The following is a 25,422-nucleotide window of genomic DNA, read 5'->3' as shown; positions in this document are numbered from 1 at the left end:
ATTAATTCATAGGTTAAACTAAATCAGTAGTATTACACAACCTAGGGTCTGTCTATGCAATAATAAATCCAATCATTCACAATAAAACATACATGTGCAAAAAATATAAATTACAGAAATATAAACAGTACACACACGATATATTCGGGTTCGACCAATACTGCCTACGTCCCCACCTTTGGCTCACAAGCCCAAGGATTCCACTAATGATCACTTAACGGGTGGAACGGCACTAGTTACAACCAAGTCAATTCAAGGGGCTGACCTCAACCAACACGCCTTATCAGGATGGCGCACCTAACTTTCCTAACCAGGTTTAAGCCAGTCCGGGACTATTCCACAGGGCTAGTCTTCCTCTTCAAGCCCACGCCTGGAATACAACAAATGATATAGAAATTTGTGTACAAATAAAGTGTTTCTTACACTAAGCAAATATGTACCAATATGCTCAACTAAATAATGCACTCACAAATGATAGGATATTAAGCTCTAGTGAGATTTTGTTAACTCAAGTATTAACTCTCAATCCAATGTATATCAATGTGTGTATGTGAGAGTGAGGCTTTTGATGTCAAGCCAATATGCTTGTGATGTGATTAATCAAAAGCTCTTAATAACCCTAACACATATCTCAAGTAATATTTCTCAAGTAATAAGCACGGTGGATAATAGGGTTTTTACGCTTGCTTAAAAGATTTTCATCAAAGTACAAATCAAGCTTATGAACACTTGCAATGAGGATGTAAGGTTCCCAGCTACTCAGGGGTTTTTCCCAATCAAATATTTATGAGTGAAATATAATGGAAAAAACCTTAGGTATCTCTCTAAAAGTCAATACATGAAACAATTTGAAACAAAGGAGAGAATAACCTATATAAGAGATATAAGAAATACTACCTATCAAGTTAAGTAGATAGATGAACACAAAAGGCAAAACTTTAGCAATAGATTTGAAGGATTATAGGAATATGATGGATTTTTGGCCAAAAATATTTTCTAAGGATTTTTCTTAATCATGAATCCTAATCCCTTGTTAATCTTTGCAAATGATGGCCTATATATAGAAGTTGGAAAAATTATAGTCGTTAGGACATGTAGGGTATTATTAATATTATTTTAAACCATTTTAATCCAATTAACCTTGTTTAAATATTTTAACAGCGGTAAAAATAATATGGCAACCCAAGAGCACCGGTCGACCAAAGGTGAGGTTCGGTTGACCAAGTGTCCAAGTTCGGTTGATCGGGTAAAATTTGAACTAGAAGTTCGGTTGACCGGACAATAGGGTTCCAAGGTGATTTTTCAATTTATGCGTGTTTCAGTCGACCGAGTGATTTTGAACTAAGTAGTTTGGCCGACCAGGCCGTTGGTTTCTCCCACGTGGGGGTTCAATCGACCAGGGTGTTGCCCATTTAAATTTGGTCGGTCGACCGAAGAGTCAAAGGTTGACTCAGTGGAAGTTCGGTTGACCAAGTCATATAAACTTGGTACAGTACGGTCGACCAAGCTAGGGTCAAAATGTTGACTGTTTGACCGATTCGGTCGATCGATAGATTTATACTTGTAAAGTACGCTCAACCAAATATGCATTATAATGCATTTCAGCTCTATTTCCTTATGCAATTACCCTATCCATATAAGCATATATATTTGTGCATGTATGAGTGTCCTAGGGTCATTCTAGGTCTTTTTCATTTGAGCTTATCTATCATATCATACAAGTGATGCATAGGATTATTACAACGCAGATCCTATTTACTATTACAAACTAATAATAAAAAATACAGTAGATAAGAATGCTCGAGTCTTCATTCTTCAAGTCTATGTGCATCATATATCCACTTGATCCTGCATACAAACTTATTAATCATTAAATACCAAGGTATTTGTCATGATCAAAATGGGATATGATCTATAGGGTCAACAGAAGGCTCCCCCTAAAAATATGCATAATTTCAAAATTTTAATGCATATCAAACATATCTAGAAAGGAAGACATTTCAAGTACAACATGCATTCAAAAGTGGGTATAGTCATGAAAGACTCCCCCTAAACCTATGCATAAGGGAAATATAGAGACGTAAAAAAATTGCAAGCCATTTTCCATTTTCCCAATACCTAGTTTTACCCTGTTTTGCTTAAGTTATCCCCCTTTTGGCAACAACAAAAAGGGTCAAGATAGGATTTTGAACAAATAGGCATGTCATGCAACATTAAGCATTTAAATACATGATATGATTTGGAAAGAGTTTTTAGAAATTTTGGCATCATGTCGTTTGAATAGCGAGCAGTTTCCAAACCAATATGTATAAAAATGACTTGAGTGAGTTCAAGTATTCAATCATCTATAATGATTAACTCAAACAGTTCAGTATGGATCAAAACGGGAAACTCATATGGTAAAGATCAATTAGGCACACAAACACAATAACCAGTTATTTAAAGTTTTAAATAACATGATGATAGAGTTAGACCAAAAGGATGCACAAACCATTCCAATTCAAAACATACCATAAGACCCGTGATAGGCATGAGTTTAAAACACAAGACATATGATAGCAAATATTTGGTTTGAATACAAGCATGGTCTAACTAGTTCGCATGTATTTTCACATGAGAGCACGATACCAGTTATGCAATTTTAAAAATCATATGTATATATCCCCTTTGATATTTTGCAAAAGGTGTTGGAGATTGTTTGCTGAAAAAGAAACTTTAAAAGCAAACATGCTCCACTTATCTGGTTTTGACAATGAAGCGCATACAAAGAGATAACCAAATTATGACCACCATATAGATGTTAACAAGTGGATGCAAGACCAAATGGCACAACAAATGAAAGTGGCAAAGTAACAGATCTCAATACAAGATTTTCAATGAAGTCATTACGTTTCAGCACATGCCACAATAAGTGCATTCAAGATTTAAGCAAAACATATTAGGGAGCATGACAGAATGGGTATTTAATTTTAGATGCTCCCCCTATCAATTTGGATTATAGTTTAGATGAAATGAACTGCTTACACCACATATATAAATATTTCATCATGTCTAGTAGTATAGTTATCAATTTGAAATAGTTAAAAACAACGATACTAATAGATGTCCCCAAAGACCATAGATGCATAAAAAAAATATACATCAAGACGTGCAATACAGTGTGACCCAAGAACATTCCATATCAAATTATAGAATTTCAAACGCATGATATAATGTTTAGGGATTTCATAAGAGTCATAATATCCAAAAGGTAAGGTGATGCATATGCGTTCTTTAAGTTCTTTCTATAGAGGAGGCACTCAACTTTTCAATTTTCTAATGATCATGCATAGATGAGATTAAATTACCCATTTGAGTTTTCACTCATCCTTTCAAAAACGTTTTAACCTTTATTTCATCATAATTATCAGCATACTTATTTTATCAAAAGAATTTTTTAGCAGTATTTTGTTTAAAAATTATGTTTTATCCCATAAAGAACCTGCCAAGACTCAAAACAATTTAAAAAATATAGACAAGGTTTGCATGCACTTCCAGTATTATTTTAGAATATGCTCTAATGTCATCGGGGAAATGTCTAACAAAAATTCAGCAACATCTCGTCTGTAAATGGAACATTTCCCAAAAACACAGTATGATCAAAGCACTCAAGTATGATGAGGAATTAATGCTCAAGTGAGATTTGGTCAATCAATTAATATAAGAGATGATGTTAAGATTGATCTTTGAATCAAATAAGTATAAGACAGTAATGGTATTTCAAAGGTCTATACTTCTAATAACTTTATCTCTACAAAATATTTTCAGTAATAAAATCAGGAGACAGTCAAGATTAGCTTCTCAAAAATATTTTGCAATAAACACAAAATCTGGCCTTTGAATCTTACAACAAAGATGCAAAGATCCTCAAGCTGAAAAGAGTTATCCCAAGATAATATTTATCAATGAAATAACCTGGGATCAACTCAAGTTAGCTCTCTAAAAATAATTTTAACAATAATGAATGAGAGAGTATACTAACTTTAAGATAATGTATGAAGCACACAAATACATTCACTCTTCAAGTTGCAACAATAATGCAAATGAAGAGAATGCAATAAACACTCTCTTATCAAAGATGGTTTTTGCAAATAAGAGTTTGAGAGATTATGAACAATATTTTCTTCAAAATTTATGGAGTATGAGCAAATAGGAGTGTAAAAATTTGAGAGAACTATTTGCTAATCAAAGAAAATGAATGAATATTTATAGGTACTCCACAAATTATAGTCGTTTGGTACTTGTTTGGTATTTTGAAAATATTTAATCAAGTTTTAACCTTAATTACCGCAATAAAATTGTGGCAACCCGAGAGTTTTAGTTGCCTGGTCCTTAGGGTTGGCCGCCCGAACAGATACATAGAGAAAAGGTGAACTTTTGGGTTCGGGTGCCCGAGGGTGAGTCTGGTTGACTGAAGCCAAGGCAATTTTCCAAACGATTGAGGTTCGATTGCCCGATGAACGGTTTGCTCTGCCAAACTTCATAATTCGGTCGCCCAAGGTGATTTTGAACTTAAAGTTTGCGCGGCTGAGGTAGATAAAAAGTATCAACATTCAAGGTTCGATCAACCGTGAACAGTATGTTCATTTTGGACCGATCATCCGAGCCAAGTCAACTTATTGAATTTTTATCTATTCAGTCGACCGAGGCGTTTTTAACTTGCTAAGTTTAATCGGTCGAAGCCCTTTCAAAAGTAAAAATAGGTCCTATTTAAGACTAAAATTCACCCCTATTTACATAGATATGACTTGTGAGATAAAGGGGATATTTCAAGTGATGTTTAGGGACCTAAGGTCGTTCTATGGTCATTTGAGTTAACCTAAAAAATCTGGCTTCGGTAGACTGAAGGTGATCCCTAAAATCAATCTATGGTCTTGAGCATTTAGTCCTATCATGCATGTGATGCAGTTATTATAGACCATATTATATTACAAACCCTAATGAATTGAATGCTATTACAATAATAAAAAGGGTATTCATAACTTTTGCTTCTTCTTCAAGAGCCATATAAAACTTGAACTTTATGGTCCGCATGGCTTCGTTGTCTTCCTTCCCTTAGTGCATGCAAAGGATAATCCTGTTCAAACAACTCAGTGCACGGGTAAGATACTTTGTATTTGTCATAATTAAAACAAGATAGGACTCAAAAAGTCAACACCATCCCGATCACTTTGCACACAACATTGTTCCCTATTAGAACGGAACCAAAACTAACCAATATGTACGTAGTGAACCAGTTTTTGTTAGCTGTCATATGATAAGAACACGCTGAGTCCAAGATCCAAGAATCTGCTAACTTATCTGATCTTGATAAAATCGAGAGCACATCATCGTCATCGCTCCCAAAGTCTCCTTCTTCTACTACATTAGCCATGTTTGACGAACCTTCTTTGGTTTCAGCAACCCCCTTCTTCCTTTACAGACACTCAGGTTTTATGTGCCCCTTTTTTCCCACACTTAAAACACCATACGTCCTTCCTTTTCCTGGATTTGGACTGTGCCCTATGGCAGCTCAATCCACCCCAGAAGTTGCTCATCCCACGATCCTAATTCCCCTTTGCTACGAGCCCTTCATAATGTGAACCCTCATCGCTGGCCTTTTTCCTTTGGTGGAACCCCAGCAAGGCACTCGTTATGTCCTCCAACTCTGAGATTTCTTTTTCCCAAGTCAGCATTGTAACCAGGTTCTTATATGTAGGAGACGTCGGTTGGGAATTCAGCAACATCAATGCTTTATCCTTTTCTTTGAACTTCACTTCAAATCACTTCAAATCACTAATGATTTGATTGAAAGTGTTGATGTGCTAAGTCAGGTTTGAATCCTTTGCCATCTTAAGCCAATAAAGCTTTTGTTTAAAATATAACTTGTTCGTAAGTGACTTAGACATGTATTGGATTTTAAGTTTCAGCCAAACCATTGTCAGTGATTCCTCATCCATGATGTGATACATCACGTCATCAACCAAACAATGCTGGATAGTGGACACAGCCTTTGCTTCTAACTCCTTCCAACTTGTGTCATTCATATTGTCCAACTTATTCCTATATAGAGTCGTCACCATCATTTGCTACACTAGCAAGTCCTTCACCCTCCTTTGCCAAAGTCCGAAATTTCCGATTCCATCAAACTTGTTAACATCAAAATTTATCGAAGAGACCTCAGCCATAGTGAACCAATAGCTTTGATACCAATTGTTATTCGTGGATACACATAGTCGAAGCCTTTCACACACTCAGGAATTAATATAAAACAAGTAATGCAATTACTCAATTATGAACAATAGTAAAGAAATAATCACTCAGCAATGAGAAAAACGAAACCAATAATCAAAGACACAAGATTTACGTGGTTCGATAATTTGCCTACATCCACAGGAGCAACAACTCTGATTCTCATTATCGATTATGTCATGCTCACATTAGGGTTACAAAACATTGATTATATATGAACCCTAAGCGTATAGGAACCTTAGATCCTATCTAAACCATCCCTGTAACAATCCGTGGAGGAAAAACCTCTTATTTACCCAATCTATTGGCTTCCCGATTTGAATTACGTGACATGTGCCGATCAAAACTGTCGACTGTTCAAACCAAACCGTTGATGGCTTGAAGTCGAAAAGAGTACCCTGCATTCTGCCTGAAATCATCGATGGTTATAGTGTAAACCATCGAAGGTTATCCCTCATCCTGAAGCCTTCTTTGTTGTTCCTCAATTCACGAAACTTTCCCAGTGCACACGTTCCATTCAAATATGAGACACATCCCCAACATGACGATACTTTACCATAAAGCATGGTACGAGTAAAATTATTATTAGCAAGAATCAATCTTTGTAGCGATGCAAGTGATGAAAAGTCTGGTGAAATCGTACCTGTAAGACCCATTGATTGACAATTAACAACAGTCACGTTCCCATTGGCACATGTGATTCCCAACCCTGGCGTGCCAAGATCATTCCCTTTCCAATTCTCAGCGAATACAGTGGGATAGCCCACCACCCCAACTATGTGAATCAAAATGCTTACCTGCGGATTGCAAGATTCACCAATAGAAAAAGAATAAACACTATTAGTGTAACGACCTGCTATTTAACTAGGGTTTTTTTTTTTTTTATACTATAACATTTATAATGCTCTAATACCAAACTGAATTAAACCCAACCATCAACCTGGGTAGCGAGAAGCAGAAATCAAATAACATAACCATATATAATTAAATACAATACCAGAGTGCTAAAAGGTTTCCTAAAATATACATATATGATTGTTTCCCAAAATACCCTCAACTGGTTAAGGCTATACAAAAATACTCCCAAAATACTCACTCCACTGTCAGGGCAATACTGAGGCCCCTCTATCTACGAGTCTGGTCTGCTCGCCTACCTAGATCACCTGAAAAATGTTAAAGTAATAAGATGAGCCAACACTCAGTAAGACGAAATATGTTATTGCTAGTGTGTGGCAAATGAATTACAATATTATGAAAATCTATTACTATATAATCATGTATCACCGAATCTGTAAATACAATACCAGTAATATAAACCATCACCTTTTCTTTATTGCTTAACATATCTGTACTTCAAGTTTCTACTCTAAATACTTCTAATACATATAAGTATATTTTCTGTCTCTGTAAGTCTGTATATACATAATAATAACCGAAAACTTCCTTGTGAATAACTGTGTGTCATGATTTAACCCCTCATGATAGGGTTGTGCAGCCCGTAGGTGGGATCTATCCTGGCTGGCTATCTAGGATAAATCACTATACTTCATAGGTCTGATCAGCCCTCCTCAACCCATATCTGATGGGGAGCTTGTCCACTCATAGGCTCTATACGATCAACCTTTATACCACATATTATCTGAATAAGTGGTTACACTCTATATACTATATGTAGCTACGGTACCGTTCTCTGTAAACTGTAACAGTCCAACAAGGTCTGATACTATATAATACATTTCTGTATATAACTATCTGTTTTACCATGATTTTGTAATAACTGTATAAACCATGACGCAGTGATAAACTGTATCTGTATCAACTGTATTTTCTGAAATAAATCGTAAAACTATATGTCATGGTACTGTAAACTGTATCTGTATCAATTATATAATCATGGTATTTTGTAATTACTATAAAACATATCCACTGTCTATATATTCTGTAAAACATAACTCAGGAAAATACTGTAAAACATATTTTTGTATTATATCTATATTCTCAAGTCACACAGTAATTTTAAAATATATTAATCATACTTGATAAACTGTATAAATATCTACTGTGAATAATAATCTGGTAGAACATTTATAATTTTATACTGAAATAATACTCAAATAACCTAACATAACATATTTCCCTTACTTGATTATTAAAAGCCCTTATCGTATACGAGTCCTACCCCCGCAGGGCTCTCCACTCAACACCCTGAAAATAACATTCGTTAGAACAGAATATCAATATTTCTTTGGCTACATCATTTCCTACAACTGATAGAAGGCCAAAAATTGACTAAAAGACCTTACCCTGATTCTGGGAAGAAATTCAACTTGATCCCACTGACGATCCGCCCCAGCAGACTTGAAAAGAACTCCGCCAAGAGCGTCATGGTGGCCTCAGATAGACGATTCGACGACTGATGGGGCCGAAATCTAAGAAAGAAAAGGGAAGGACCATAGAGGAGAGAGAGAAGAGGGTCTTCACTGAAATTCTAGTTAAAAACTGAGTTTAAAAACTTTTTATACTGCGGGATTCGTAGACGAGTCCTGTAAAAAGTTGGTCGACGAACCTGCACCCTCGTCGACGAATTTCAGACTTCCAAAAATCCTTCTCGGTATCTTCTCGTCGACGATACGGGACCTCGTCGACAAGATCCTGAAGAACCCTCGTCTACAAAACCTCTGTGTTCGTCGACGAGGCTTGGAAAATTTTCTTGGAATTATCACCTCCAAAATGCAATGTTGTCGACGAAATCGGCTGCCTTCTTTTATTACTATTTTCATTTTCCTTCCTCTTTATTATTTAAATATCATTATTCTTCGGGTAGTTACACTCTCCCCTCCTTATAAAATTTCGTTCTCGAAATTTACTATCTGTATTTCCTTCTATCATCCCATAAAGGCAAATGGTGTACTTATTTTATTACCTGCCCTCACTTATGGCGGAGGAATACCATGGTTACATGGGTAGTTCTGAGAGATTACAAGTATAAAAGAAAATTCCCCCAAAACCAAAATATTACCTATCCTATACACTACATTACAATTCCACTATGTTAAACAAAATAAAATTACTATTACTTTAATTATACATCACTACTATAACCCACTAAACAGGTGGGGGTATTTATGTCTAATCTTGCTTTCAAGCTCCCATAAAGCTTTTTCTATTGCGTGATTCCTCCACGGGACTTTTACCAACTGTATCTTCTTATTGCGCAATTCCTGTTCTTTTCTATCTAGGATCTGTACTGGAGCTTCCTCATATGTTAGATCACCACCGAGTCTCAATTCCGCATAGTTGATAATATGGGAAGGATCTGGGACGTATTTCCTTAACATAGATACATGAAATACGTCGTGAATTTTGAATAGAGATGGCGGTAAGGCCAGCCGATAGGCAACTGACCCAATCTTCTCGAGTATCTCAAATGGGTCAATGAAACTAGGGCTCAACTTACCCTTTTTCCCAAACCACATGATTCCCTTCAGCAGTGCTATATTCAGAAATACATGATCACTTACTCCAAATTTCAGTTCCTGACGGCGAGTATCTGCGTAACTTTTCTGCCAACTCTATGCTGCACTGATTCGATCTCAAATGAGCCGAACTTTATCGTACGCCTGCTGAACTATCTCTAGTCCCAAAATTTGCCTTTCACCCAGCTCACTCCAGTACAAAGAGGAATGACACTTCCTACCGTAAAGTGCCTCATAAGGAGTCATACCTATGCTAGTCTAATAGCTGTTACTGTAAGCAAATTCCACCAATGACATATACTGAGTCTAGCTACTCCCAAAATCCAAAACACACGCTCGCAACATATTCTCGAGTACCTGAATGGTTCTCTCTGTCTGACCGTCTGTCTGAGGATGGAAAGCGGTGCTGAATGCTAGCTGAGTCCCCAATGCTTCCTATAAGCTCCTCCAGAACTGCAATGTAAAACGTGGATCACGGTCCGAGACTACGAATACCGGCACTCCATGGGGTCGAACAATCTCTTGTATGTAAATCTCTGCTAACCTATTCATAGGGTAGCTAACCTTAATAGGCAGAAAGTGCGCTGTCTTCGTCAACCTATCAACTATTACCCAGATGGCATTCTGACCATGCAGCGCCGGCAGTAACCTTGTAAAAAAATCCATAGATACGTGGTCCCACTTCCATTCAGGAATGAAAAGTGGCTGCAACTGCCCTGCCGGCCTCTAGTGCTTAACTTTAACCTGCTGACACGTCAAACACTGCTACACAAACTCTGCTATCTCCTTTTTCATGTCACTCCACCAGAAATACTCCCGTAGATCCCTATATATTTTCGTGCTGCCAGGATGGACAATGTATAGAGATTTGTGTGCCTTTTCTAGAATCGTCCTCTTAATACTATCATTTATAGGCACACACAATCTGGTGCGAAATCTCAGAGTCCCATCGTCAGAAATGCTGAATTCTTCCCCTTAACCATCCTGTATTTTGGCTATCACTTCTACCAATTCCAAATCATCCCTCTGAGCAGCTTTAATTCTCTCATAAAGAGTAGGTTGTACAACCAAACTGGCAATAAGCGCCTGAGGATCATCTTCCACTGACTCCACGCTGAGTCTTTCCAAGTCCATCTGAATTGGGCGCTGAATAACTGCGGCTAGCTGTGCTATGTCTTCTGATTTACAACTCAGTGCATCAGTTACCACATTTGCTTTACCTAGGTGGTAATTGATAGTGCAGTCGTAATCCTTGATGAGTTCCAACCATCTCCTCTGGCGCATATTCAACTCTTTCTGTGTAAAGAAATACTTTAGGCTCTTATAGTTAGAGAATATTTCACATCTCTCACCATATAAGTAATGTCTCCAGATCTTTAGTGCATGCACCACTGCAGCCAATTCCAGATCATGAGTAAGGTAGTTCTTTTCATACTCTTTCAACTGCCTGTACGCATACGCCAACACCTTATCATGCTGCATCAGTACACAACCAAACTTTTTCAAAGACGCGTCATTGTAAATCATATACCCATCACCTCCTGATGGAATCGTCAGTGCTGGTGCAGTGACAAGCCGTTGCTTTAATTCTTGGAAACTCTACTCGCATTCTTAATCTCACACAAATTTGGCATTTTTCCTGATCAACCGCGTGAGTGGTTCTGATAAAGCCGAAAACTCCTTAACAAATCGATGGTAATAACCTGTCAGTCTCAAGAAACTTCTGACTTCCTACACGTTTTTCGGCCTGGCCCAATTCACTACCATATCGATCTTGCTGGAATCCACTGATATACCGTCTCCTGAGATTACGTGGCCTAAAAATGCAACCTTCTCAAGCCATAACTCACACTTGTTAAACTTGAGAGTCTACAGTACCTGTCTCAAATGCATCTCATAATCCTCAAAACTCCTTGAGTAGACCAATATATCATCAATAAAAACCACCACAAACTGGTTCAGGTACTGGTGAAAGACTCTATTCATTAAATCCATAAACACAATTGGGACATTCGTCAAACCAAACGGCATAACGAGGAATTCGTAGTGCCCATACCTAGTCCTGAAAGTTGTCTTTGCAACATCCTCTGCTTTTACCCTCACCTAATGATAACCTAATCTGATGTCGATCTTAGAATATACTCGTGTACCCTGGAGCTAATCGAACAAATCGTCAATATGGGGTAGTTGATATTTATTCTTAATAGTAACCTTATTGATTTCTCTATAATCAATACACATCCTCAAAGATCCGTATTTCTTCTTTACGAACAACACTGGAGCTCCTCATGGCGATACACTGAGTCGTAAAAATCCCCTATTCAATAAGTATTGTAACTGATTCTTTAATTCTCCTAATTCAGTTGGAGCCATACGGTAAGGAACCTTAGAGATCAGGGTTGTCCCTGGAGGCAAATCTATAGGAAAATCCACCTCGCGTTGGAGAAGCAACCCTAGTAGCTCCTCTGGAAAAATATCTGGAAATTCTCGTACGACCGGGGTACTGTCAAGCTTCGATTCATTTTCTGACGCTTCCTTTACAGAATCCACAAACCCCTGACCTCCGTCCCAGAGTAATCGACTTGCCTACATAGCGGATACCAACTGCGACGGCGCACGTACACGTGAACCAACAAATCTAAATTCCTACTCACCAGGGGGTCTGAAAACTATTTCTTTCTGATGACAATCAATATTGGCATGATTAACTGTCAACCAATCCATACCCAATATTATATCAAACCTGCACATTTCAAACACAATCAGATCCGCTGGTAGCACTCTCCCCTGAATTTCTATAGGATAACTTCTTAGCACCCTTTTATACCTCAACACTGACCCTGACGGTGTAGCTACTGACAGTTCTCTATCTAATATCTGAGTCTCACTTCTAGATAATTTAACGTATGATGTAAAGACAAAGGAATGAGTAGCACCTGAATCAAACAAAACAATAACGAAATGTGATAAAACAGTAAAAGTACCTATCACCACATACGCGCCAGCCTCAGCATCACTCGGCGTCAATGCGTAAACCCTCGTCGGGGCCACATTCCTTTTCTGTCCTCTACGAGGCGCCTAATATCCTCCGCGATAGGGCCTAGGAGCTGGGACCTGGTCTGGCAGACCTGGGCATGCACGTGCCATGTGGCTAGGTCTCCCACAGCGATAGCATACATCTCTCCCTACCCGGCACTCCCCCGGATGACGTCTCCCGTACGTCTGACATAACGAAACCATTGGCATACCCTGATTCCCACGAGGTCCTGTCATCTGCCTCTGATCTCCCCTATCGCAACCTCCTTTCCATGGACCCCTGCTGGAGCTAGCCTGAAAACCCTAAGGCGCAGGCCTCTTCCTCTGACTTTGAGCAGCTACACCCCTCTGTATACCACTCTCAATTACTACAGCTCTATCTACAACCTTCGTAAATGTCTGAACTCTAAAGTCAATCACCTACTCAAACAAGTTCTACCTCAGTCCTTCTTTAAACTTCCTTACCTTTTTCTCTTCATTAGGTGCTAGATGCGGAGCAAAATACGACAACTCAATAAACCGAGCCGCGTACTGGGATACAGTCATCTGTCCTTGTACTAGATGTATAAACTTTGCTGCCTTCACGCTCCAAACGATAGTAGGGAAATACCGCTCAAAGAACAGCTCCTTGAATCGGTCCCACGTCACTGGTACTGGAACAAGCCTCTGCTACTCTATCAGTCGCGCTGATCTCCACTAGTGCTTCGCCTCTCCTATCAATTTAAATGCCGCAAATGTCACCTTCTGTTCATCCGTACAATGAAGCACAACCAGTGTCTCTTCGATATTCTGGACCCAATTTTTAGCTACGATCAGGTCATCTCCTCTAGCAAAGGATGGGGGCTTCATCCGTGTAAACTGCTCGATCGAATAGCCACGCTCCCCAGAGCTCCTAGTCATCTCAGTCATCCCCTGCTGAGTGACACTGCGCAGTACAGTATCTGTATCTCCTCCACCTATGCTGGAAGGTCTTGGCCTATCCTCCTTAGCATTCGTGCCACTGCTTCCTAGGTCCATTCTGAAAACAAGAAACACACTTAAGTACCTCATCTCTTACACTGACTTATCCTATACTAATTCAAAATTAATTGTCTTCCCTGACCTTAACTCAATATCAAGTTCTGTCACCTAAACACACAACCCGACAATAGTTTACTATGGTTTTCTTAAAATCATCATCCTAGGAAAAACACAGAAACCACCACGGTAATCCTATACCTAGACAGAACAAACCTTAAATCATTTTCCTATACTCTGGTATTGCTTCTACTGCACTCTAAAGTCTACAAAACCTAGCAACGTAGGCTCTGATACCAAATTGTAATGACCTGCTATTTAACTGGGGTTTTTTTTTTAATACTATAACATTTGTAATACTCTGATACCAAACTGAATTAAACCCAACCATCAACCTAGGCAGCGAGAAGCAGAAATCAAATAACATAACTATATATAATTAAATACAATACCAGAGTGCTAAAAGATTTCTCAAAATATACATATATGACTGTTTCCCAAAATAACCTCAACTGGCTGGGGCTATACAAAAATACTCCCAAAATACTCACCCCACTGTCAGGGCAATACTGAGGGCCCTCTATTTGTGAGCCTGGTCTGCTCGCCTACCTAGATCACTTGAAAAATGTTAAAGTAATGGGATGACCCAACACTCAGTAAAACGAAATATGTTATTGCTAGTGTGTGGAAAATGAGTTACAATACTATGAAAATATATTACTATATAACCATGTATCATCGAATCTGTAAATACAATATCAGTAATATAAGCCATCACCTTTTCTCTGTTACTTAACATATCTGTACTTTAAGTTTCTACTCAAAATACTTCTAATACATATAAGTATATTTTCTATCTTTGTAAGTTTGTATATACATAATAATAATTGAAAACTTCCCTGTGGATAACTGTGTGTCATGATTTAACCCCTCATGACAGAGTTGTGTGGCCCGTAGGCGAGATCTATACTGGCTAGCCGTCTAAGATAAATCATTATACTCCAAAGGTCTGATCAGCCCTCCTCAACCCATATCTGATGGGGAGCCTGTCCACTCATGGGCTCTATACGATCAACCTTTATACCACATATTATCTAAATAGGTGGTTGCACTCTATATACTGTATATAGCTACGGTACCGTGCTCTGTAAACTGTAACGGTCTAACAAGGTCTGATGCTATATAATACATTTCTGTATATAACTATCTGTTTTACCATGATTCTGTAATAACTGTATAAACCATGACGTTGCGATAAATTGTATCTATACCAACTGTATTTTGTAAAATAAACCGTAAAACTATATGTCATGGTACTGTAAACTGTATCTGTATCAATTATTTAATCATAGTATTCTGTAATTATTATAAAACATATCCACTGTCTGTATATTCTATAAAACATAATTCAAGAAAATACTGTAAAACATATTTCTGTACTATATCTATATTCTCAAGTCACACAGTTATTTTTAAACATATTAATCATACTTGATAAACTGTATAAATATCTACTATGAATAATAATCTAGTAGACCATTTATAATTTTATACTGAAATCATACTCAAATAACCTAGCATAACATATTTCTCTTACCTGACTATTAAAAGCCCTTATCGTATACCAGTCCTACCCCCGCAGGGCTCTCCACTTAACACCCTGAAAACAACATTCGTCAGAACAGAATATCAATATTTCTTTGCCTACATCATTTCCTACAACTTACAGAATGCCAAAATTTAACTAAAAGGTATTACCCTGATTCTGGGAAGAAATTCAACTTGATCCCACCGACGATCCGCCCCAACAAACTTGAAGAGAACTCCGCCAAGAGCATCGTGGTAGCCTTAGATCGACGATTCGATGATTGATGGGGCCGAAATCAAAGAGATAAAAAGGAAGGGCCGTAGAGGAGAGAGAAAAGAGGGTCTTCGCTGAAATTCTGCGTAAAAACTGAGTTTAAGCACTATTTATACTACTGGATTCATTGACGAGCCACGTCACCTCATCAACGAGTCCTATAGAAAGTTCGTCGACGAACTTGCACCATTGTCCATGAATTTCAAACTACCAAAAATCCTTCTCGGTATCTTCTCGTTGACGAGACGGGACCTCGTCGACAAGATCCTGAAAAACCCTCGTCGACAAAACCTCTGTGTTTGTCGACGAGGCCTGGAAAATTTTCTTGGAATTATCATCTCCAAAATGCAATGTCGTCGACGAAGGCGAATTTTCCTTCCTCTTTATTATTTAAATATCTTTATTTTTCGGGTCGTTACAATTTGTCCAATTGATATCCACCACCACTAATTTATCAAACTTGGGCATTTGTCCTTGAAGCAAATTATTTGTCAAGTTAACTATATTAAGACTTGGAAATTGATCAAAGATGGCGGCACAATCCCCGTGAACTGGTTATCCCTCAAACTAGGGGTGAGCATAATTCGGTGAAAACCGAATTAACCGAATTAACCGGCCGAAATTAACCGGTTCGGTTCGGGTAAAAAAGTCAGTTCGGTTAAAATTTTATGAAATCTCGGTTAATCGGGTTCGGTTCGGTTAACGGTTAAAAAATATCGGTTAACCGATTAACCGAAATTTTAATATACTTTATTATATATTAATAATAAGGTGGGGCGGGCCGGCGGGGTGGGCAGGCGACTCGGGCTTGGCCCGCTTGGGGTTTGGGGCTTGGGCCTGGTGGGAAAAAAAGGCTCCGTGCGGGCCGTGCGGCGCCTTCCAGGCCTCCAGCCTTCGCTCATTTCACTCCGTGATCCATCCACACTCCACAGTCCACCACACTCACAGAATCTCAATCACTTTCCACACTCCACAGATACACACACAGACTCACGTCACTCATACTCTCACAGACTCACACTCACAGTGGGGAATCGGGGATTTGGGGATTAGAGTTAGGGTTTATCATCGCGAAGCTCTATTCCTCAGTTTCTCTATGGTCTAGCCGACTCTGCCGAGTGCCGACTGCCGAGTGCTGATCTGCCCCGCAAGCCGCAGCTCTCCTCTCCTGCCTAGCTGCCTCTCCAAGTCTCCATCGGAGTCATCGAACCACGTTTGAAGCCTCCCGTCTCGGTCCTCAAAGTCACTCCTCAGCGTGACAGCGTCTCGGACTCTTAGTCTCAGCCACCGCCCACCGGCCCATCACCTCGCCGTGCAAAGCCGGACCCCAGTGGCAGTAAGTCAGTAACTCTTCCTCTCCTCCTCCTCCTCCTCCTCCTCTTCTTCTTCTTCTTCCACTGTTATTATTATATTTATGTGCGTTTTTTGGGTTTGCATTTATCAACATATTTGCTGCTTCATTTTTAATTTCTAGTAGAAATTATTAGAAGGTTTAGAATGGAAAATATGATTTGTCTTTGAAGTTGATTTTGCATTTAGGATGAGTATTTCAGTTTTAGTGTAAATAGTTAGGACCTTTAGATTATTCAAGAAATTTGGTTTTATGTTTATTAACGAATTCAGCTTCAAAATATTTAATGGATGCTCCCAAACACCACCTTAGAGCCGTGAAAATTAGGTAAAATCTGAAGAAAATTTATCCTAGTTCTTGGTTAGTTTTATTAGAATGCATTATTTAGTGCTTGAAAATTTTAAATCTTAAAAGTTCAATGAGAACATATTTCATTGAAACATTATCAAGTGTCTGCTTCCATTTTATTTTGTGGAAAGACGTTGTATTGTAATTTTATTATCTTTTAGCCAGAAATAAATGATGCAAATTCATTAAAATGTTATTCACAACAAATGCATCGATTAAATTTCAGTGGGATGATCAACGCATGCTCATTGCATGCATTTTTAATAATTTAAACCCAGAACCACATTTTTTGAGTTTTTTGCATATAATTGCCACTTGCTAAGTTATGAATATGAATGCAATTGGTAAGCATATTGTAATATGTAAAATTTTCTAAGGTAAGAAAGCTTTATGTTGTGATTAGAGTATTTTTATTTTTTAAAAAAAAATTGGATTAGTACTCTTCTATGATGGACTTTACCATTCTTTTTTTTTTTTTTTTCAGATATTAAAGGGAAAATGAGCAATGACTTGCCTATAGAGGTGGAGGTGCCAAACTTGGAAGATGCAATAATGACGCAAGCTAATTCCCAACATCAGCCTTCAAATCCCAGTATGACAAGTGAGAGTGCTACTAATCCTCCTACTCAATCAAATGAAAAAGTTAGGAAGAGAATGAGACTAAGATCTGAAGTGTGGGATCACTTCACTAAATTTGTGACGGAGTCTGGTGAAATTAAGGGTAAGTGTCATTATTGTCATATTGATTACTGTGCTGATCCTAAAAAGAATGGTACGGGCACACTTAGATATCATATGGTTAGATGTGCACAAAATCCACATGTTGAAGAAACAAAACAGACACAATTAAATTATCAACCAGCCTTAAAAAATGCAGAGGGCTCAGAGGCAACTCTTACAAATTGGAAATTTGACCAAGAGGCAATTCGAAAGGCATTATCTTACATGCTTACTGTTGATGAATTGCCTTTTAAATTTGTAGAGAATATGGGATTCAAACATCTTATGAAAGTTGCATGCCCTCGTTTTCGAATTCCATCAAGATGGACAATTTCTAGGGATTGTTATGACCTTTACATGGAAGAGAGGTTAAAGTTGAAAAAGTTTTTGAAAACCTCCTCTCAAAGGGTTAGTTTCACAACTGATACATGGACTTCTTTGCAAAAGGTCAATTATATGTGTTTGACTACACACTTTATAGATAATGATTGGAAATTGAACAAAAAGATCCTTAACTTTTGTCCAATTTATAGTCATAAAGGTGAAGAGATAGGTATGGCCATTGAGAGGTGTTTGCTTGACTGGGGAGTTGATAATGTGTTTACAATGACTGTAGATGATGCAAGTTCAAATGACGTTGCAATTGCCTACATAAAAAGAAAAGTTTCAAATTGGAGAAAAGACATTTGTGGAGGCAAATTCTTGCACATGAGGTGCATTGCACATATAATTAACCTAGTTGTGCAAGATGGTTTGAAAGAAATGGGGGATTCAGTTGCTCGTGTTAGAGACGCAGTCAGATATGTTAGGCATTCACCTGCTAGGTTGAAAAATTTCAAGCGTTGCGCAGAAGTAGAAAAAGTAGAATGCAAAAAGATGTTATGCCTAGATGTTAGCACTCGATGGAATTCTACTTATTTGATGCTAGACACAGCTCAAAGATATGAAATGGCTTTTGAAAGGTTTAGGGATGAAGATCCTTCATTTAGAATTGAGCTTGAGACTAGGAATGGCATACCAAGTAGTTTTGATTGGGAACAAGTTAGAAAATTTGTAATGTTTTTGGAACACTTCTATGAACTCACTATACGAGTTTCAGGTTCTTCGTATGTTACAAGTAATACCTTTTTTGATGAAATAAGTGGGATTGATTGTCTTCTAAAAGAGTGGGAAAATAGTGATGACCTGGAGTTGAGTTTAATGAGCATGAAAATGAAGGATAAATACAACAAGTACTGGGGAAACATTGACAAAATGAATATGTTGATTTTTGTTGCATCTGTTCTTGACCCTAGACGTAAGTTGGGATTTGTGCAATATGCTCTTTCTACTATGTATGAAGGCGACAAAGGTTTATTAGTGGGGAAAAAGGTACAGGATACAATAATGGAATTGTTTGCTGAGTATAAAAAGTTGTCACAATCTAAAAATGAAGAATCAAACAGAAGTGAAACTTCAAGCTCGACTTGCTCCACAGCCTCCACTAGTCAAGGTGAAGCAGTAGAACGAAAGTTCAAAGTTTTGTATCAAAAGTACAAGACTCAAATTGAAGGTGGAGATAATAAATCAGAGTTGGATAGGTATTTGGGGGAGGATTGTGAAGAGGACGTGGAGGATTTTGATATTTTGGAGTGGTGGAGGTTAAATAGTCAAAGGTTTCCCGTCCTTTCACATATGGTTCGTGATGTTTTAGCAGTTCCCATCTCTACAGTTGCTTCAGAGTCTGCTTTTAGCACAGGGGGGCGTGTTCTCGATGCCTTTAGGAGTTCTTTGACTCCTAAAATTGTTCAAGCCCTTATCTGTACACAAGATTGGATTCGGGGTTCACATACTCCAATTAAGGTTGAAGAAGACATAGATGACCTTGAAAATCTAGAAAAAGGTAATATTATATTTATATATTGTCAAAAATTTTCAGTTGTTCATTGAATGATTAATTATTACAACTTACAAGTGCTTCTATACAATTTTTTAGAGTTGTCAAAGGTTGCATTGGAGTCCACAATTGGTGAATAAGACAAACAAAGAAAGACAAAGGGTTGGTTTCATACTTTCATATTGAGATTATGCTTTAGTGTTTTGTCATATAAATTACATGCTATCAATTATCATTATTTTGGTTTGTTGCAGACTTACAGGTGAAATAAGCAGAGAAATTGTGCTTTGTATTTTGCAATGTAAGAAGCTGAAAAGTGGGAGTTTCTAATACAAGAAGCCATGAAATTGTAGCTGTCACTTGTCAGCTGATGTATGAAGCATTGAAGTCCTAGTTTTTTATTTTAATTTTTTAGAAACAATTTATATTTTATGTTTGTTTTTTATTTTTATTTTGCACAAACTATTTACATTGGTCTGTAATATAATATTACGAACTTTGTACTCTTGAACTCAAATCCAAGTAGATACTATAGACCTTTAAATTTCATGTTTGGTTTGTGATTATATTTTTTTATGAAGATTTTCTAGATTGTTTTGGTATGCAGATGATTTTATTTTTACATTTATTAGATTTTATGTAAACACGGTTCTATACTTCTATTTTTACATTGATTATATTTTATCTAAACAGGGATAAGACACCTAGTTGACTAGTTGTGAGCCACTGATGGTGTCATTATAGATTTTTTTTTTCTTCAAAATTAAGAGTTTCTTAATTCAGATGACGGTGGGTAACCCTACCCGGCTACCCCCAATTCACTCCACCCCACTTTTTTTTTTTTTTTTTTTCTATTGAATTTTGGGATTGTCTTGCTTAATTTGCCTTTAGTTTAAACTTGTGCAAAATACAAATTATTTGTTTCCATTATTCATATCACTATTTCACTAGTTCCGTGAAGAGCGTATTTTTACTTTCCCAGGTCCTTTGAAGCTTCATCTGGCCATACCTGGTTATCACCTTTGGTCATTTAAAAAGGTAGAGATGTAGGAGCTGCAAAAGAAGAGATTTTACCAGTAAACCAAACAATTATGGTACAAAGAGGAATTTGCACAAATGGTGAAAAATCCAAGTTTCAATACATGGGTAGATGATAAAAGTTAGTATCAATAATAATAGTAGCAGTAGAAGTAGTAGTAGTAGTAAGTGCCAGAGATGTCTTGAAGGAGTGAAGAGGTTATGTGCCAGGGCTTCCACTGGGAGAGTGAGATTTGGCATCATACCCCACTAGTCAAACAGTTAATAATTTTTTATCAAAAGAAAAGTGCATAAGATTGTCTTGATCTGGTCAAATGGACAATCCTAGGAGTAGTCCACAATAAAGCTCTGCTAACATGCAAGTTTTACAGACCAGGAATTAGATCATCCTCTAAAAAGTGACATTATATTCTATACCCTTTTCTCTCTACAATTAATTGGTAGATATAGTTTTTAGAGTATCTTTTGAACTCTATATAATCAAACCAAAAAATTGCCAGCCTCTTGAAAGAAATTTCTAAGGCTTCATTTGCAACTGTTAGCCTCTTGAAATATATATAAATATATATATATATATATATATATATATATATATATATATATATATATATATAAATCATTTTCTGCAAATTTTTGCGATCATGGACCATTTCTTTTGAAATATTAAATCCTTAATCACTATTTTCTCCCAAATTATACTCGTCATTATTAATTTATTATTATTATTATTATTATTATTATTATTATTATTATTTTATTGTTGTTTTTCTTGTTTTGGGTTCTTTGTTCTATGGTAAAATATCATTTTTATTAATAAAATTAATAAATAAAGTATTTAATTAAGCTGGATTTGGTTTTTTTATTTTTTTGTATAATTATCAATTTTAAATAAAATCGGTTAACCGAATTACCCGTTCGGTTAAGGTTCGGTTTGGACGACCAATTCGGTCGGTTCGGTTAACACTTTCGTTTAACCGAATTTTTCGATTAATTCGGTTAATTACTAGAATTTGGCCGAACCGACCGTTTGCTCACCCCTACCTCAAACTCAGACTCCGCAACCTAGTTAATCTTGAAAAAGTGGTCAAAGGACCTGAAAAGCTATTCAAATGTAACCAAACCTCTTTCAACATTGTCATGCCTTGTAACAATTGAATCATGCCATTGAGTTTAGATATACTCTTCCTCCCATTCAACCATAGGGACATAATTAATGAAGTCAAAAAGTTTCCAGGCAATTCACCTTCGAGACTATTAAAATCTAAATAAAAATTAATCATACCCATGAAAGTGTCACTCCCAAAAAATTCTAGGATTCTGCTAATTATGTTCACCGAATTCGTCGAGAAATTTTGAACCACCACAGCACTTTTAAGGCTATCCAGAATCACCCACGACAAGAAGGGATTGTAGTTGAGACTTACGGCTTACAACGGCGACATCCCAAAGAAGAAATCTGAGGGAATCAACAAAAAATTATTGTTTCTAAGAAAGAGAATCTGTAATTGATCCAACCCGGCCATACTCGGTAGATCCCCACTGAGTTCGTTGAACATGATCTCAAATCGTTGCAATGCAGTAAGGTTGCCGATGTTCGCCGATAGAGTCCCCGTCAGTCCTTACCGTCCGATCTGAATCCAAGTGACCTACTTATCGGGCAAGCACCCAACGTTGTCTCATTGACATTGGTCTGAGTTCGTCCACCTGAGCTTACTCAGCGCGTTTAAACTTTTCTTGAGAGTGAGCATTACAGAAGCATCATTGAAACTATACTGATAATGAACAGAGACGAAGATACAGGAAATGAGAAGGAGGAGGGTAGCATAAACCCTAAGACCACGATGGGTTTTCTCATTTCCTAAAGTAAACTAGACCAAACCACACAAAAAAAAAAGAAGATAAAACAAGGGAAAAAAGGGCGTACCGGAGTCCCAAAGACTTCCATCAGAGAAAAGGAAAGAACGAATGGGGGAAGGCTTTTTATAGAACAAAGTTTGCGCGAAAATGAAACCGTGGTGCGAATCCTATAATGGCGCAAATCCCAAAGAAGTGTGAATCCCAAAAAGGTGCGAATCCCAAAGAGGTATGAATCCCAGAGAGGTGTGAATTCATAAGAATCGATCCAGCTGATGAGCATGGTTCATGAGACCTAAAGAATTTGCCCAACTAATGAGCACAACTCACGAGACCTGAAAAATTTATCCAATTAATGAGCACAACTCATGAGACTTGAAGAACTAACCCAACTGATGAGCACAATTCATGAGGCCTAAAGAATTGGCCCAATTGATGAGCAAAGCTCATTAGGCTCGAAGAATTGGCCCAACAGACACAACTAATGATGTTTGAAGGAAAAGCTGCTTGAATGCTTGAAAGAACAAAATAGTTGCTCGTCTCATTTGAAAAAAGGAAGAACCAAACAACTAGTTAGATTGCACCAATGAACCAGCTAAACAACCACCGAAACAACTTGGCAGAAGTTCATTCGGCTCGAATGAGCTGATATTGGTAGGAACAAGTCGATCACATAATTCGACAAAAATCTACTAGTATTTAGTGACGACTCGGATTAGCTAAACACGGTATGTATTACGGCTTGGTAGGAACCGAAATGGCTTGGACAAGCTGACATTAGCGGGGGGAAAAAAAAAAGGGCCTAGCAGTGTTTAAGGTCTTCAAACTTTGGAAACAAGTTTCAAAAATTATAACCCAGAAGGGGGGCAACTAATATACCTCAAAATATCATCATTTAAAAGGTGGGACGACTTTAGTTCCACTATTAAACCTCCTTACGTAACCGACAGGTAAATTTAATTATACACATTGATGAGATAAATGATTACAAAATCACATTCAAAACCTCCACATAAATGCTCATAAAACTTATGTAACTCCCACAAGCACAATAATGCCCATTAATGACGGATTGATGGAGGGTCAACCTCCACCACTATAAAAAGGAACTTGGATAAGAGGTAAGCATCTCACTTATATTCACTCTTTCTACTGTTACAATTTAAAGTCTCTCATTAGTCTCTCACTTAAGTATCAGAGTGATCCCTCGGAGAACACTCTAGGTCTTTTAAGTCATTCTTATTTTATTCCTTTCAAGTGGTCTTGATCAAGGAGCGTCTCTGAAGGTCGTTCGATTTTCAGGCAACAATAAGTATTTTGTACATTTACATGCATATATAATAACTAACAAAAGTTTATGGTTAAAAAAATAGATTTAAAAAATATTTTTGCAATAATATTTTGTGGTAATAATCATGAGAATAAAATCAGAATAAATAATAAAAAATAATAGCAATTAGCAAGCACCATTATTAGTAATAAATAATAATAATCAAAATGGTAAATAATACAATAATAATACTATTATTAGCAAGAAATAATGATTTCAATGAGACTTTTTGTAACAATAATTATAATCATAATAACATAAAAGAAAAAATGGACAAAGATACTTTTCTTCTCTATTTTGGTGAAAAGATATTTAAAATTTTATAGGTTTTAAAAATTTTATGATTTTTTTCTTAATAATTCATTCATGAGACCATTGTAAGCCATTGTCAATTTTCCATCACCTATTTGACTATTCTATCATAGTTTTGTCCCTGACAGATGAAGAGACATTAAAAAGAAAAAGGTAGGGGGGGATCTTCCTCACTGAAGTACAACCTCCTCGAAAAAAAAAAAAATACAAACAATGAAAGAATGATCTCTAGTCTTTTTTTTTTTTTTGGATTACGCACCGGGTATCCACATGTCCGTTTTACGGTCCACGTGACTAATCCTGCGCTCCTTGAAATTGACCCCACAACTCCAAAGAGAGGGTAAATTCAAGAGTTCAGGGGTGGAAATGAGTCCAAGAGGGTTTGAACACCTGACCTCATGAGAGGCACTCCCGCAGCCCACACTACCACCTGAACCACACCCTGGGGGTTCTCTAGTCTTTGTTATATGTCATTAGGTAGGTGTCCAAAAATCTCTAAAAGAAAAAGAAGACAAAACAATCAATTTTTTATTATTGTATTAGCTATTGGATTGTAAGTTGAAGAGGATATGAATAATTTTGTAAACTAAATGTTTAATGAGGTTAGTAAAGGACAATTACTTTTGTGTAGATAATAATAACAATCAATAACAACAACAAAAATAATAATTATTAGTAAATATAGTAATCATAATATTAAAAACAATAGTAATAATAATCACGATAACAACCTAAAAAAAAATAATTTTTTAATTGTTTTTCACTTTCTTCAAAAAAAAAGAAAAAGAAAATGTAAGTACCTTTTTTATAGCTCTTTGTAAAGAAAATTTATTTTCTTCGCTTAGGACAAATCCCAAATTGGCATGTCTCATGATGCCATGATATATAATACCCTCAAATTTGTCATTAAAATGATTGTTGATAATAGAAGGA

General features: G+C 37.0%; 2 long non-coding RNA genes across 3 annotated transcripts; one reads left to right on the top strand and one right to left on the bottom strand.

Annotated features, from left to right (window-relative positions):
• Positions 1-18,028: 18,028 nt before the first annotated feature.
• LOC131161998 (uncharacterized) lies at positions 18,029-20,475 on the top strand. Of its 2 annotated transcripts, none has more exons than XR_009138665.1 (3): positions 18,029-18,080; positions 20,055-20,117; positions 20,210-20,475. It is a non-coding gene; the product is annotated as an uncharacterized LOC131161998 (long non-coding RNA). The 2 variants fall into 2 exon arrangements; XR_009138667.1 differs by lacking the exon at positions 18,029-18,080 and adding an exon at positions 19,874-19,961.
• A 1,659-nt stretch (positions 20,476-22,134) lies between these two features.
• LOC131158856 (uncharacterized) lies at positions 22,135-23,028 on the bottom strand. The gene is made up of 2 exons (XR_009137526.1): positions 22,918-23,028; positions 22,135-22,765 (listed from the first exon to the last, which is right to left on the bottom strand). It is a non-coding gene; the product is annotated as an uncharacterized LOC131158856 (long non-coding RNA).
• Between the last annotated feature and the right edge of the window lie 2,394 nt (positions 23,029-25,422).

The sequence above is a fragment of the Malania oleifera genome, chromosome 1 (genome assembly GCF_029873635.1).
Source record: "Malania oleifera isolate guangnan ecotype guangnan chromosome 1, ASM2987363v1, whole genome shotgun sequence".
In the NCBI taxonomy this organism is placed as follows: Eukaryota; Viridiplantae; Streptophyta; class Magnoliopsida; order Santalales; family Ximeniaceae; genus Malania; species Malania oleifera.
This window is presented reverse-complemented; position numbering and strand designations above follow the sequence as displayed.